The sequence below is a fragment of the Eptesicus fuscus genome, chromosome 12 (genome assembly GCF_027574615.1).
Source record: "Eptesicus fuscus isolate TK198812 chromosome 12, DD_ASM_mEF_20220401, whole genome shotgun sequence".
NCBI classification, from domain to species: Eukaryota; Metazoa; Chordata; class Mammalia; order Chiroptera; family Vespertilionidae; genus Eptesicus; species Eptesicus fuscus.
Window position 1 is genome coordinate 75,346,443 of NC_072484.1, and position 17,321 is coordinate 75,363,763.

Sequence of the window (17,321 nt, forward strand, 5' to 3'; positions counted from 1 at the left end):
AATAAGTCTCTCTCCTTACCTCCTTTTTCTTCCTCTTTACTAAGCCACCATTTTGGTTTTTAAAGTTTCTCTTTAACTTTTAAATTTCATAACTCACCTTGTCTAGAATGCTGGCGTGTGTCAGAAATTTTGTGCTACAATAGCATCTTTTGCAGAAAATAAAAGTGGTATGTAAACCACATTCCTGAGGCATTGTGAATCAAAAATTAATCTGCGGGTGAGGCCGCGCGCCCCCGGGTCCGGGCGAGGCCGCGCACCCCTGGGTCCGGGTGAAGCTGGATCCCGGGTCCAGGTGAGGCTGTGCGCCCCTGAGTCCGGGAGAGGCCACGCGCCCCAGGGTCCGGGTGAAGCTGGATCCTGGGTCCAGGTGAGGCCATGCGCCCCTGGATCCGGGTGAGCATGGGTCCCGGGTCCAGGTGAGGCCGCTCCGCTGGGTCCGGGAGAGGCCACACACCCCTGGGTCCGGGTGAGGTTGGGTCCCAGGTCTGGGTGAAGCAGGATCCCGGGTCCAGGTGAGGCCGTGCGCCCCTGGATCTGGGTGAGCATGGGTCCTGGGTCCAGGTGAGGCCGCGCCTCTGGGTCCAGGAGAGGCCACGCGCCCCTGGGTCCAGGTGAGGCCACGCACACCTGGGTCCAGGTGAGGCCACGCACCCCGGGGCCCAGGTGATGCTGGGTCCCAGGTCCGGGTGAAGCCGCACCCCTGGGTCCAGGCGAGACCAAACCAGAGGGAGTCGGACCTGCATTACCACCATTTGTCCACCATCCAGAGCTGAAAAGTCAGTGCCAATATGTACACATAAGGAACTGGTGGACATTGAAATCAGGTCTCAAAAGAACTGTTGGTCCAGAAAGAAACTTACTACAGACTGATTCATTTGCCTGTCAGCATAACTATTGTTGCTCGTCTCACATTCAGTTCTTATAAGTATATTTCTAGTAACACATGATCTCACTCATCTAGGGGAAATGATGAACAACATAGACTGATGAACAAGAACAGACCCAGAAACAAGGAGGCATCGATCGGACTGTCGGGCCTCAGAGGGAGGGTAGGGGAGGGTGGGGGTAGGGGGGAGAGATCAACCAAAGGACTTGTGTGCATGCATACAAGCCTAACCAATGGTTGGGGACAACAGGGTGGTGGGGCATCCGTGGGGAGGGGTGGGGGATGGGAATGGGGGCATGAGGACAAATATGTGACACCTTAATCAATAAAGAAATTAAAAAAAATTAATCTGATTCTGTCTTGAGCACAATGTTGTAATACAGGGTTGTGATATGGACTGCTAGATTGATAATTCAAATCATTTTTATAAAAAGTTGCAACATATCTAAGAAATAGAGTCCAAATTATAAACACCAAATGTTATGTGAAGCAACTAAGCAAAGAAAAAGACAGACATTATATTCAACTTGTTTGTTTAAAAGAGATTCCCTGCAGAGAAACTTCTTCATAAGGAAGGGATGTGCATCTTAGAAGAAATAGCCCAGGCACTCCTGGGAGGGGCTGTATGGTACAGGGCTGCGGGGAGGAGTTTGCAGTGAAAAGACAAGCAGATAGGATACGGTGCCTGTGAGCAAATGTCTATTCAAGGGAGAGAGAGGGAGGAGGCAGGAGGAGAGGGAGGCAGAAGATAGTTGCCCACTAACACAGTGCTGAGTGACACAGGGTATGGAGAAAAAGATGCAGTCAGAATCCTAATCAGAGGGCAAGGAGTGGGGAGGGTGGGGTCTAGAGAATCTATCCTGGTAGAGGTATGTTGTGAAGTATATTCTTGATTTTTGACAACCCCTTCACAGTGATTCCCTCCTGTGGAGAGCTGGACTGATTGTGAACAAGCAGTTTGGGAGATTATTAGTCTGGAGATAACTTGGGGGGAAAATCCTAAAATTACAAGAAAAAAAGCCAAAGAATAATACTGAGGGAGCACAAACTTCTATTTCATGGCCAAATCAAAACCTACCTGACTAGGAAACTGATATCTTGCCTCAAAGTCTCTTTCTTGAAGGCTGAGCACAGCTTAGAGAAGAGATGGTGGAATCAGTGTGCATTCTGGGATCCAGTTGTGCCACCTACTCATGGTGTGTCCTCAAGTAAATCACTTCACATCTGTCACATTTTTCATCTGTAAAGCTAAGCACATGAGTTAGAGAGTCTGTAAAGTTCTTTCCACCTCTGATATCCAATTAAGTCCACGATGTTGACTATCCAAAGAACGTGTCACACACCTACTTGCTCAGTGGCTGAGAAGCTGACTGGGGTGACATTTCTATTTCACTGAAACTATTATGAGTTTACTAAAATGTGTAACTTTAGGGTTTCACCCCCATGATATGGAGTGGTCATCAGTCAAAATCCACTCAGCAACTTCTATAAGCCCAGCCCTCTAAATCCTGACAGAATGACCTTGTCCCTGCTCTTGAGGAGCTGGTAGTCCAATTGGGGAGTCACAAACATATAAGAAATGACAAAAGATCAAAGAAATCATTGGACTCTTATGTTTCATTGCCAAATGAGAGCTATAGACAAGAATGCTTTGAGTTTAATGGAGGATGAGCTTTCAGTGGGCTGAATGGCCAGAAGCAAGGGACAGGTATAAGTTGTGCCTTGGATAGTAAATATTCTATTCATCCCAACAGTCCCTTCCACTGGGGATGGAGCCTGCAACCCAGACATGTTCCCTGACTGGGAATTGAACCATGACCTCCTGATTCATAGGTCGATGATGTTCAACCACTGAGCAACACTGGCTGGGTGCTTCCTGCCTCTTGATTGCTGGATGATAGCTTAACAATATCACACATGTGCTCGTGTATGTATGCACACAAGGTCCAAAACTGATATAATGAAGCCCTTAGTGAACCTTTGTTGATAATGAAGAGAGTGGACATGAGGGATATGAGGAGTTCAAAGCCAGAAGCCACCAGTTTAGTGGGTTATAACCTGTGAAAACTCATTCCAAATCTCTGTCTGTCATTTACTAAAACTCTGAATTTGGAAAAGTCTCTTAGCTCGATTTGAATTTGGGGTTCGATCCATGTCTTCTCCACTATATTCTAGTAGACTATGGTTAAAAATAGCAAAGTTGGAGGGAGAGTAGATAATGGGGGACCAGCAAGAAGATTCTGGGTGTACAGGAAGGACATCAGTGGCAGAAGTAAGAGATGCTTCAAAAAGGGTAACTGTTGGGTGTTGAACAGAGATTTTTGATTTACTCCACAATCTGGACTAGAGTTTGTCTTTCTGAAATATTCTTTCCACCTTAGGAAAATCTAGTTTTCCCAGCACTATTTATTGAAGAGACTATCTTTACTCCAATGTGCATTTCTGGCTCCTTTGTAAAAAAATATCTGTCCATATATATGTGATTTTATAACTGAGTACTCTATTCTGTTCCATTGATCTGTGTACTGTTTCTCTGTCAATACCATACTGTTTTGGTTATCGTAGCTCTGTAGTATATTTTGAAGTCAGGTAGCGTGATACTTCCAGCATCATTCTTTTTTTTTTTTTTTCTTTCAGGATTGCTTTGACTATTCTGGGTCTTTGGTGTGGCTCCATGAAAATCTGATGATTTCTTGTTCTATTTCCTTAAAAAAAAAAAGACATTGGGATTTTGATGGGGATTGCATTAAATCTATATATTGCCTTGGGTAAAATGGCTATTTAAACTATGTTGATTCTTCCAATCCATGAACACGGGATATTTTTCCATTTTATTGTCTTTTTCAATCTCTTTTAGTAATGTTTTGTAATTTTCAGTATATAGGTCTTTCACATTCTTTGTTAAGTTTATTCCTAGGCATTTTATTATTTTGGTTGCTATTGCAGAAGGAATTATTTTCTCCATTTCTTTTTCTGAAGTTTTGTTGTTGGTATCCAGGAAGGAAATGGATTTTTGTACATTTTGTATCCTGCAACTTGACTATATGTGTTTATTGTTTCCATTAGTTTTTTTGGTAGAATCTTTAGGGTTTTCTCTATATAACATTATGTTGTCCGCAAAAAGTGACAGTTTGACTTCTTCCTTCCCTATTTGGATGCCTTTTATTTATTTCTCTTACCTTATTGCTCTGGCTAGAACTTCCAATACTGTGTTGAATAAGAGTGGTGAGAGTGGACATCCTTGTCTTGTTTTTGATTTTATGAATGAAACTGGATTACAGTTTGTCCCCATGTACACAAATTAATTCAAAATGGATCAAAGACTTAAACATAAGTCCCAAAACTGTAAGTCACATAGAAAAAATATAGGTAACAAACATATCGGACCTGGGTGGCAGAGAACATTTTATGGACTTGACCCCAAAGGCAAAGGAGGTAAAGGCAAAAATAAATGAATGAAACTATGTCAAACTGAAGAACTTCTGCACAGCAAAAGAAACAGACAACGAAACAAATAGGCAGCCAACCAGATGGGAGATGATATTCATAAACAGTAGCTCTGACAAAGGCTTAATTTCCAAAATATGCAAAGAACTCCTAAAACTTAACACCAAACAAATAAACAATCTAATTAAAAAGTGGGCAGAAAACCTGAAAATACACCTCTCCCAAGAAGACATACAAACAGCTAATAGATATATGAAAAGATGTTCAACCTCATTGGCAACTAGGGAAATGCAAATTAAAACTACAATGAGATACCACTTTACACCAGTTAGAGTGGCCATTATCAACAAGAAAAGCAACAAGTGTTGGAGAGGTTGTGGAAAAAAGGGAACCCTCATTCACTGCTGGTGGGAATGTAGACTGGTACAACCATTATGATAGGCAGTCTGATGATTCCTCAAAAAATTAAAAATAGAACTACTATATGACCCAACAACCCCACTCCTGGGTATATACATAGAAAACTTGAAATCATTTATACGCAAAGATATATGCACCCTTCTGTTCATTGCAGCATTATTCTCGGTGGCCAAGACTTGGAAATAGCCAAAGTACCCTGCGATGGAGGACTGGATAAAGAAGATGTGGTACATACACACAATGTAGTACTACACGACCATAAGAAAGGATGAAATAGCGTCATTGGATGGACATGGATGGACCTTGAGAACATTATGCGAAGTGAAATAAGTCAAACAGAGAAAGCAAAGAACTATATGATTTGACTCATATGTGGAATATAAAATTTACACTTATGAACACAAACAGCAGTGTGGTTGTAGCCCGAGGGAGAGGAGAGGGTTAGGGGAGAAAGGGGTCCTAATATGAGGTGACAGCAGAAGATTTGACTTTGGGTGGTGGGCACATGGCCCTATATACAGATTTTGTAACTTAGTAATCCACACATGAAACCTATATGTTCATGTTGACTAATGTCACCCCAATGAAATTTAATTTAAAGACAAAAAAGAAAATCTAGAGTTTCTTCATCTTAGCGCACTCCACTTTTTCAGCAAACACATTTCATCAGCAACTGTAATTACATTGTGCATAAGTACTAGGCATAACGATGACAACATAATTTATGGCCCAAATCAGAAAACTATTGAGAGTAAAAGAGGTGCTACTAATAATTGTAATGGATAACAGTTGAAAAATCAAGCTTGTTCTGGGGAGGCTGGGAGTATAACTCTGTTCATAAGATATTCTGTCTCCTCAACACATAATTCTTACTCTTTCCAAATTAGGAAGTTGTATCCATGTACCATCTCTAGACACTGAGGATTTTATTTAAACAAAGAAACAAGCAAACAAAATATAAAAAGCTACCTTTTAGAAAACAGAATTCCTAGAAAACAAAAAATGCTAAAAGTCAAAAAATTGAAGCTTAAAAAGTTATTTTGAAGAAAGGTAATGAAGGATGAATGTATGTACTCATATACAAGAAGGAAAGTTTGTACACACACACACACATACCTTTTTCAACATAAAACCTAAAACAATGTGGTCCTAAATTATAGCCTGTGTGTCTATGTGCGTGTGTGTGCAAAAGCATGAATCTCTATCAATCACCAAAGGAACGTGATTTCTAGATGATAGAGAGAAAGGGAAAGATTAAAACCCTAGAGAGGCAGGGTAAGGAGGAGAGTGGGGAGATGCATGTGTAATTTAAAATTATAACCCAACACATGCAAAACAGGAAGTGGGCAGCATTTTAAAGAGGCCGGCAGATAGCATCAGCTCATTAGTGGTTCCATTGCAGTGTACATTGGTTTGCTTTCTCTCCTAACACACAGTAAAAGAAAAAGAAAAAGAAAAAAAGTGTTATATGTGCATGTGGGTATGGAGGACGTAAATTAAATAAAGATAGCCCAAGTTATTTTAGGGTATTCTGACCATTAACTCATCCTGGATATTAGTGATAAGGATTATTAAATGTTTCAGTCTTTGAAATTAGCCACTGCACTTCAAATATAATTGATTCCTGAGGTATCCCTTCAGTAGGTGGAGTGTGGAAGGGTCAGAGTGAAAGGACTGGGAGCTCTTTGCACCAGCTGGATGGGTGACAGGAGGATCTATGATGTTAGCATAGCACTGCTGTCAATGATCAGAGAATTTTGTTCTCTTTTGGAAATGATTAGGGTCTTATTGCTCCTGTCTTAGATATGAAAGACTTGAAATGCATAAGTTCCATGTAACTAAGGTTGAATGACAACTCTATGCATGTAGTTAGCAAAGTTCATTGAGAAGGAGAGAAAGGCACCACATTTCAGAAAATTTGAACCATAAGAACCGAGTACCTTGATTGCATTTGATAGCTCTTAATGGAAAACTGTATTGAAATGGCAAAAAAAAAATGCAATGAGAGTTGGTGGAAAGGATCAAACACAATAAAAAACAACAACAACTTGGAATTAATTTTTCCCATTTTATCCTATTAATAGTATAAATTATTTTATATGAGGAAAGACTATTTCAGAAATAGGGTGAAATTTTAGAGGTGGAATTAAAAGAGGACAAAAGAGGGAAGATAATTTGCTTTTCTACTCTAAAATATTTCCAGCAATCTTTTCTTGGGGTCTATTTGATCTCTCCTTTCATTTCCTTCCCTCCTCCTCCCCCTCCCACCACTCCCCTTTTCTTTTCTTTTCTTTTCTTTCCTTTTCTTTTCTTTTCTTTTCTTTTCTTTTCTTTTCTTTGCTTTTCTTTTCTTTTCTTTTCTTTTCTTTTCTTTTCTTTGCTTTTCTTTTCTTTTCTTTTAATTAAAAGTGGAGCAGGATTTCCTAGGGAGGATTTCTCCATGGAGCTTGTGTTGTAACCACTGAATTGAGTAATGAGAAGGGCAAATGAGTTGTGCCATTTGAGAGTCCACCTGGATAGACTGGAAAATGGAATGAAAGGTCCTAGACCTGCCAGAGAGACTAGTGGGGATCATGGGCCCTGGCAAGACTGGCAGGTCAGCCAAGAAGAAGGGAGTCTTTGTACAAGGAGCCCAGGACTACAGATGAATGTTGATGACCTTAAGTGGCATTAGGGAACTGGGTTCTGGGTATCAGACCCCTCTTAGTGACCATAGCCTGAGTCCTACATGTCTACTGTGGACACATGTGGCATATGACAGTGACAACCAAGGAGTAGCTATTGGACCTTTCGATCTAGTTCTGTTCCTCACCTCCCAGAAGCTTAATTTTTTAAAACTTTATATCTTTAAATGGGGCATCCATTCTGCAGTGGAGTGCCTGATATTGGTCATATTTTTTTCAATTTATATTAGCTACTTAATTATTGACTCTTGTCTGGCCATGTGCAGTAAGGCCTCACTGCTTGGCTTTATGGAATGTTCTGGAGCACTTTTCTCCCTACTTCATTCATGATGATTTTCTGAGAAGGAAGAAAGGCAAAGGCCCAGAGTGATTCACTGAAGGTACATATGGTATTCATTCTGCCGAGAACAAATATGGAACAGGAGAAAAAGTGACAGTCGCACCATTTGCATTTGGTATGTAAATTCAAGATACATATTGATTTACATGTATAATTTAGCAACCAAAAAGGAAAAAAAAAAAAAAAAAACAACTCTAGAGAGCTAAGTAAATATGAATACCCACCCCAAGCTAAAGGCTGGGCTCATGGTGGTGTTTGTGAATGGCACTGTGTGGCAGCACATCTCAGCACACAAATGTGTACAAACTTCAAACTGTTGCTAGGTTAAACAGCACCTTTCCCAGGAAGCATGTTAATTTAGCAGCTTGTGCTTTATGCATTGGTCCCTAGGGCAGAAGGCCCTTCTCCCCACCTCATAGGGAGGGTGCCATGCATGATCTATTCCTGTTCTTTCCTTCATAAAATCTACTACCTTTAAGTCTTTTAAAACATTTTTATTTTTTATTGTTTCCATGTATGAAGAACTTGAACATACATTTCCCCATAATCTTCAAGTATAGATCTAAATGCTTTAGCTGGCTCCAACTTTGTCCAAACTTATTTCTCCTTCTCACCAAGCTTCCCCTTATTCCTAGCCCCTAAAACAGAACCTGTAGAGAGAATACCTCATTGTTAGGTAGATGTTTGAATATTCCCACCACCACACTCTTGCTAAATCCGGAAGCATCTAAGAGAAAGTCCTTTTGTTCATCCATCAAATTCTATTCACCTCTCAAGCTTGACTTGGACTTGATCAAAAGTTGAAGCTGGGCTAATTTCTCCTTCCCATGACAAGTCATGGCACCTGTGGGCTCAAGCTGTGCTTTTAATCTCAGTCATACACAGTTGTATGAGACACCCTAGTAACTTAAGTGTTTTTGGTTTCTCCACCAAAGAGAATGTTACCGAGGGAAGGGATTTCATCTTATTTTCCACAACAGACTCCATGTGGTGCAAAGATAGGCATATTGATAATGATAATACACAGTGCTGGACTAAATTGAAAAAAATTCCTAATTTTCACTCCTTGTTTATTAGTACTTACAGTCTGCAATAGAAAACCTCAATCACTGACCATAGTTTTAAATGGTTTAGCAGTGGAATGTAAAGAGTACAAGAAGTATGTTCAGGTGTAGATTCATGACTTTATTTATTTTTTGTTCTCACTATACTATAATGATTTTCATGAAGATTTAGTTTGTAATAAACAACAACATGTGTATATTCTAATCAGTGTTCCCAAACCTTGACACTATTAAGACTTTGGGCAGGACAGTTATCTGTTATATAGGACCCTTTCTTGTATATTGTACAATTGTTAGAAGCAATGATGGCAGTAATGCCCCCAGCCTCCATGCCTCTGCCCCACAATATCCAACAGCTTTCTTTCTCCTCAACAACTTGCTCCTGAGTGAGCTCTTTCTACTGGATGGGATTTGGATGCACTCCTGCACTAGACACAGGGTTGTGGAGGGGTTTGCATCTGATATCTTGGGTATACTTCAGAGGCCATGGAAAATAGTCAGTCTGTCATACCTGAATGAATCCCTCAGTTCTGTTTACCCATGGGAAAAGTCCACTGATTGCTGTTTTGTATTTTCAGCTAGTTCATATCATCAAGCTATTCCCCAGCTCAAAATCTCTAGTGGGTTTTTACTTCTAGCTACACTGAGTCTAAGCTCCTTTGACAAGATATCAAGACCTTTCATTATATCACTATTCCCCACACGGTCCATCTGCTTGGTATGGATCAATATCCTTACTTCCCCTTCCAACGTCCACATGTACAGGTGCCCCAACTGTCCTTTTAAGGCACAGCACAAGTTCAACTCCTTCCTTGAGACTTCCCCTATCATTGAAACCCTTAGATTATTTTTTCTGAACCCCTTTAGCATCTGTTTTCTGTGCCATCCAAATCCACTTATGAGGCTAAAATCACATGTTCTGTGTTAATTTTTATATGTTTATACTCATTTTCTCAACAAGATTATATAGGTTTTGAAGGATAGGAGTGTGTCTTCTCATACATCTGGCCTCTGCATTAGGCACAGGTCATGTACTCAACCAAGATGTTGATTTAATGGTAATTCTTCATCAACCTTCATGCTCCTTTCACCATGAAGGGGGCCAACCATTTCTATTCTCACTACCAGTGGCTGCTAAATTTCCGCAAAATCCTCCAGTCCCTGACCTGTACTTTGTTTATGGTCAGAAGTGAGCTACAGGATACACATTAATAACCACTATCCAAAAAACAAACAAACAAACAAACAAAAAAGTGAAGTAGTAGCATGTCATATTCAGTCAGTATGATGCAATTTCTTACCTTCAAAGGAGGACAAAGGTTACAAATAATCATGTGCTCTGGAGAAATACACCATCAATGAGCACAAATTAATAGTTTGGCCTTGGTGTGGGTTTTATTGGGTGACTGTATCAGAGACATGTGAGCACATGTTCTTGGGTAAGGTAGATTTAAGGATTTGCCAGAAATAACAAGTGTGAGAAGTGGTATATCTATATTTTTAAACTAGTGTTTTTATTGGATATTTGTTTTCCTTGGTGATGAGGATAGTAATATTTTCAGTGATCATAGAATTTTGACAGTTTTCAGTGCACTCTGTTATGCTACATAAAATATTCAAAAAACAGAAGGTATTACTGCAGATCTATAAAACTATTGGAGTCCCAAGAAGATATTTACTTAAGTAAATACTGAGACCTTCATAAAATATTTTAAGTCTTTCTGGTGCCCTTTAAGTCATTTAAGATTGTAGAAGTCACATGATACAGATGAGAAGAAAAGCCCTGAATTCTACAGTTTGCCAAATTTATAGCATAGTAATGAATTATTTATGGAAACTTTTAACATGAAACTGGATTTTTCTTTGCTTAATATCAATTAATCAATTAAAATGATAAAAATATATTGAATACCTTATGCACTAGGCATGATAGGGGCATAGTTTCTTACAGGATTTTAGAAATATCAATTTCACGTAAATATTAACAAATGGAAGTTTTTGCATGAGTGATAAGTCTAAAGAAAAAAAAACTACAAAATTAAGTGGATATTGGTTTTGTACTATATGGTTGTTTTTAATGATCTTCTTGTACATTATGAGTAGATAACATCATACTGCCCATTTTTATTTTTCATTTCTCTCATGGGTGGTAGAAATAATGTGTCTTCTTAATAACCTGGTTCATTTGCTGTTCTAATATTAGCATCTTTCTAGAAAATGTCAGCTTTCTATACCTGGCAGAAACCTGTGACCCTGTTTACTTACAACTGACCTGTTCCTCTCCATATTTCACAGTGACATTTTTGTTACTAATCAGTCCTTGTTAATGGAATTTGACCCATTTTTAGCATTAATAGATGTACTACTCACTGATTATTCTTGCTATTTTTAAAAATTAATTCCAACCACTTAGGATTTCCTGAATTCCAAATACCTTGCCTTTGGATAAACCCAAAATTAGGTGAGTTTGGCTTGTCTCTCTTTCTCTAAGGGACCATCATTTGGTTCCTCACCCATCTTTCTCAGAAGTTGATTGTTCTATAAATGTAGACGAGAGTGTTTGTTCTAACAATAGGATGTAAGGAGATATCACTTACTTTTATTTTAGAAAGAAGATTATGTTAGGAGAGGTGAAACCTTCAAAATCAAGGTCATCTGCTACACTTCAATTAGGTGCACTTTGACAATTGCCTCTAAGAGAAGCTTCTCTGCAAGAAAATTTAATTTAAAACAATTAGCAAAGGAAGTATGCTTTGCGTTTTGTTTTGTTTTTTTTTCTGCTAGGGTTACATTTCCTCACCAAGGGCTCAGCATACATGTGTCCATCACCATAAGTCTGGCATCAAAACTTTGGAGCAGTAAGCATAATAGAGCACCTCACATGAGGAGATGCCCCTGCTTGACTCTTGGATGCCATTTAGGTCCCTACCACATCAAGATCCTCTTAAATTGGAGGGAATAAGCACATCAAAACATTCATTTATTAATCCAATAAGTTATATGAGAAAGGGATCTATGGGGAATAGAATGATTCCTAATGCTAAGCCCCATTTCCCAAAGAGCTTTCAAAGAGGCCAAGTCATATACTAGGAATCACGAGTTTCTCCAAGGTAAATTCTAATGTGTTAGAATTTTTATTAGCTTTGTGATTTGGGGACAGGTCTGAATCAGGGTTCATTGTTAAGCAGAACAGTCTTAAAATTTGGAGAGGACCATCAAATGACAATGAATGAGCTTGCTTATACTTCACCCCTTGCTAATTAATGAAATTTATATTTATGTGTTTATATTAACAATAAATGGAAGAAAGAAGAAACATTTGTTATCATGGGACTATGATACATGATGGTTTATTTTTTGGTATGTGTTTTTTTTTTTTTTGTATTTTCTGAGTTCTTTTTGTGAATAGATACTGTTTTTGGAATCTAGGGGAAAGTATGATTTTTAAAAAGTCTTCCTTGAAGAAATAGAAATTCATGCCTGAGGCCATATGCTATGAGAAAGACATAGCTGATGCATTTCAGGATATTAAGGGTCTGAGAGACTTTGTGGTATAGCTGTCCCACATACACCCTTACAAGAACAGTTTCCTCTTATTTATTTCAGCCAATTTCTATGTGTCTAGCCCTGTACCAAGAACTATGGGGCTAATTAAAAACAGTGGAAGTCCTTGCTCCTCATTCATGGGAAATCTCTAAAGGGAAGATGATGGGCATCCAGTAAAAATTGTGTTGCATCGCATGATAGCAGCAAATACCAACATTTGTGATGAGATTCTATGGCTCTAAAAAGGTACAGAGAAGCCAAAAGCAGACCAAGGTTGCTGAGCTCTGGTTGATAATCTTGTTCCAGGATAAACTCACCATTTAGGCTTACCAAACTTAGACTTTGCTCTCCTTTTATTCATTAACTAGAGGCCCGGTGCACGAAATTCGTGCACTGGGGGGGTGGGGAGGTGTGCCCCTCAGCCCAATCTGCACCCTCTTGAATCTGGGACCCCTCAGGGGATGTCCAACTTCCAGCAGTCGGACATCCCTCTCACAATCCGGAACCGCTGGCTCCTAACCACTCACCTGCCTGCCTGCCTGATTGTCCCTAACCCCACTGCCTGCCTGCCTGTTTGCCCCTACCTTGATCTCCTGCCAGCCTGATTGCCCCTACCTTGCCCTCCCCTATCAGCCTGATCACCCCAAACTGCCTGTGCTTTGGCCCCCAGTCTGGCCTCCCTCTGGAGGCACCACCCCCATAACCCCAATGCTGCTGCCACTGCAGCTGGTTATGGCTGACTGAGCCTTGGCCTTTGTAGCCACTGCGGCTTTGTCTGGAAAGATGTCCAGAAGACAACCACTCTAATTAGCATATTACCCTTTTATTAGTATAGATTTGGGGACCATTACAACCACGCAGAACTTGAAGAAAACACATGGCCCTTGTCAGTTTGGCTTAATGGAGAGAGCATCGGCCTGTGGACTGAAGAGTCCAGGTTTGATTCTGATCAGGGGCACACATGCCCAGGTTTCGGGCTCAATCCCCAGTAGGGGGCCTGTGGGCGGCAGCTGATCAGTGATTCTTTTTTTTTTTTTTAATATATTTTATTGATTTTTCACAGAGAGGAAGGGAGAGGGATAGAGAGCTAGAAACATCGATGAGAGAGAAACATCGACCAGCTGCTTCCTGCACACCCCCCACCGGCCACCGGGATATGTGCCAGAAACCAATGTACATGCCCTTAACCGGAATCGAACCTGGGACCTTCCAGTCCGCAGACCGACGCTCTATCCACTGAGCCAAACCGGTTTCGGCTGATCAGTGATTCTTATCATTGATGTTTCTATCTCTCTCTCCCTCTCCCTTTCTGAAATTTTAAAAATATATATTTTTTAAAGAAAACACATGATCTTCACTTTGGGCTTTGTCATCTTACAATATCCTTTGTGCAGTGTTTTAACTTCCCTCAACTTTCCTTTACCCACCTTTAAAGTGCAATCTATTTTGGGGAAGATGATCAGGAAAGTGATTCCAATGGGTAGAAGTTTTTTTTGGAGGGGATGGGTCATGAAGATATTTAAAAATTGAGCATGGTGATGGTTGTACCACTCTGAATTTACTTTAAAAAACCAGTTCATTGTACACTTTAGGTGACATGTACAGTATATGGGTTATATCTCAACAAAGCTGTTCTTTTATTTCTTTTTAAATAAAGACCAGTCTTATAATCAATTGCAGATGTTTTCATAGGCCCCTCAAGATTTGCTCACCATGTCCCAAATCACGGCTGTGATTCCCAGTTGCCTCCAGTCCTGGTGGATCTGGATGGTGTGGTTTGCAAAGGAGAAGGTGGCAAGAGGCTTATGGAATTTCGGCAACCCCATTCCCCCGGTCTCCTCATAGGGCACCAGGGCCATTCCCACTGTGCCAGCTCTGCTCCCTTTAACCTGTTGGGCAAAAGAATCCTGCGTGCTCTGGCCAGAAAGTGCATTCTTTCTTAGGTGGCCCGGATGCTTTTTTTAAGGTCATTTTATGGATTCAAAAGAATAAACAGAGATGTGGAAAGCTTTTGTCAAAATCCTTTTACATGGTTCTTCCAGTCTCATGGGAAATGAGATGTGGCTCTGAATTCATCTCAAAGTGTGTCTTTGGGCAAAAGCACCCAGAACGGCACAACTCCTGCAGAATGCCCCACACACTTTGCTGTCAGGACTCAGGGGGGCTTGAGGGTGAGCGAGGGGGCGGTGCCAGCACAGGACCTGGGAGAAGGTAGCGCTTTCTACACTGCCCAGGCCACGTGGACTACAGCAGTACCCGCCCAGGTGGGCAGGGTGTTTCTGCTGTTTTGTTTTGGTCTGGCCTCCACCCCGTCGGCCACGGACCTGTGCCTGCACTGAGACTGAATGGTTTGATGGCCCTACTTTTTAGTGGACAGTGGATGCACTCCCAGAGACTGGCAGTTAGACTCTGGCGGCTTCTGAGTCCCTTGCGGGGAGAGCCCGACCCTAGGTCAAGAACAGACTCAGGCGTCCTCGGCCAGGAGGCCTCCTTGGGCTAGGGGCCGCCACAGTTGGAAGGCTGGCCATGACCCCAATCCTGGCAGGGGTCTCCTCTGGGGTGCTGGCATGCCTGGGCTAGGGCTGTGGGCGGTTTAGAGGCTGGTCACGCCCCCGATCCTGGTGGGGATCTCCTCTGGGGCGCTGGCAGGCCTGGGCTAATGGCCACCCTGGTTTAGAGACTGGTCAAGCCCCCGATCCTGGTGGGGGTCTCCTCTGGGGCGCTGGCAGGCCTGGGCTCTGGCGCCGCAAAGGGAGAGGTTCCTGAACCTGCTTCCCACACACCTAGGCTAGGATACATCTTGTAGGAGGCGGCTTCAATGCCGGGGGTCGGTGACCAGGTACTCCGGAGCCTCGCTTTCAGGGCTGCAGTCCCACGTCTCCCAGTGCCCCAGCCTCGGATGCGCCCACGCAGTTGCCCCCACCACCAGCCACACGCAGGCCACAGCAGCTGAAGCTAGCCTCTTGGAAGCCAGGCCACCACACCCACCACCCCTAGTAGTTCTCTGCTGCTCGCTCTCTGTGCCCTGTCCACTGGGGTGGGGGAGTGCTCCCAGCCCAGAGGCCCTCCCTCCCTCCGCAGCCTGGCTTGGGAAGCTGGCCTCATGCTGGGGCTACTATGCCAGCATGCCCACTCGGCTACTATGGGTGCGACACAGGCCCCACGGAGGCCAACCTGGAGAACGTGGACCCCATCTCTGCATCCGGCTGCTGCAGATGGCCTCGGTGGTCAACTACCACCTGCTCCTTCCACTGGCCCCATTGATCCCTCTCAGCACCAGCCATTTAGGCCAGGGTGGCGATCGCCCGGGGACCCCGCCCCGGAGGCGGCTGGCTGGGCCCGGCCACGCCACCCAGGGTCGCGATCTGCCCCGGGACCCCCGGGAGGCACCTGGCTAGGCCCGGCCTCGCCCCCCGGGGTGGCGATGGGCCCCGGGACCCCCAGGAGGCTGCTGGCTGTGCCCGGCCACGCCCGCCCCCCCCCCGCCCCCCCCCCCCCGTCGAGATCGCCGCCTGGATCACCCCGGGAGGCTGCTGGCTGTGCCCGGCCACGCCCCCCCGGGTCGCGATCGCCGCCTGGATCACCCCGGGAGGCTGCTGGCTGTGCCCGGCCACGCCCCCCTGGGTCGCGATCCAGCCGGGGACCCCCGGGAGGCTGCTGGCTGTGCCCAGCCACGCCCCCCCGGGTCACGATCCAGCCCGGGACCCCGGGGAGGCTGCTGGCTGTGCCCGGCCACGCCCCCTCGGGTGGCGATCGCCGCCTGGATCACCCCGGGAGGCTGCTGGCTGTGCCCGGCCACGCCCCCCCGGGTCGCGATCCAGCCGGGGACCCCTGGGAGGCTGCTGGCTGGGCCCGGCCACGCCCTCCGGGTGGCGATCGCCACTCGGGACCCCCGGAAATAAGAGGATTGGGCGCCGCCATCTTGGTCTTCTCAACAGCCGGAAAGGCCACCCGGAGTCCCGCCCCCAGCCTCTCGCAGGCCCAATCATGGGCATAGCGGAGGTGCGGTCAATTTGCATGTTTCTCTATTATAAGGTAAGATTTTTATTAAGTAAATTATGCATTGAGTATCTACCAGGCAAAATCCCCCAGTTCACTAAAAAAATACTGAATGTGCCATAGCAGTTTTGCTCAGTGGTTAGAGCACCAGCTCATGGAATGAAGGGTCCCAGGTTTGATTCTGGTCAAGAGCACATAACTAAGTTGCAGGCTCAATCCTTGGCCCTGGTTGGGGTGCATGTGGGAGGCAACAAGTCTCTCTCTCTCCCTTTCTCTCTCCCTTTCTGTCTAAAAAAAAAAAAAAATCAATGGAAAAAATATTCTCCAGTGAGGATTAACAAAAAAAAGTGAACATGATGGAAATGCTATTTACCCTTCCAGAGATCACAGTTGACTTTCTCTGGCCACCACCACCACTGCATTTTTGGGGGGCCCAGGGCAGAACAAAATATTTGCAAATTTCAGAGAAACTCCAGAGAGTGGTCAAATGACAATGCTGTGACCAGTAGCCTTTCCCTCAGAACTGAGAACAGTTTTCTTTTGTCAAGTTCTTTAATGTTAGGGGGTTGTGGATGGCTTAGAGAATCTATAGAAAACAAAACAACTGAAGACACTATAATAGGAGGTTCACAAAGCCTTGGACAGCAGTCCATGGATCTTGACAACAATGCTCCAGCCAGAGGGTCTTCTCAACATCTCCAGCGTGAAATGTACCCACTTGTTCTCCTGACAAAGAAAAATGCTCTCCAGCTACAGACAGGGAATTGCTCATACTAAAAGAACCAAAAATGATCCTCCAAAGGAAAAAAAAATTACTGTTTAAGTTATATTTCATTTTATTCCATAGAGAATTACTAACTCCTGACTAAGCACAGTGGGTGTTCAGAAGATCCAGAGATAAATGAGTTAGTTACTCCTTTAAGGAACTTGAGGGA

The 17,321-nt window shown here is 43.3% G+C and overlaps 1 long non-coding RNA gene across 1 annotated transcript in view; it reads right to left on the reverse strand.

Moving 5' to 3' along the window:
• Positions 1-2,095: 2,095 nt before the first annotated feature.
• Positions 2,096-17,321, reverse strand: part of LOC129150959 (uncharacterized) — an 83,150-nt gene continuing 67,924 nt past the window's right edge. Inside the window, exon 3 of the long non-coding RNA XR_008557751.1 lies at positions 2,096-2,134. This is a non-coding gene — a long non-coding RNA (uncharacterized LOC129150959). The remainder of the gene's footprint in view (positions 2,135-17,321) is intronic.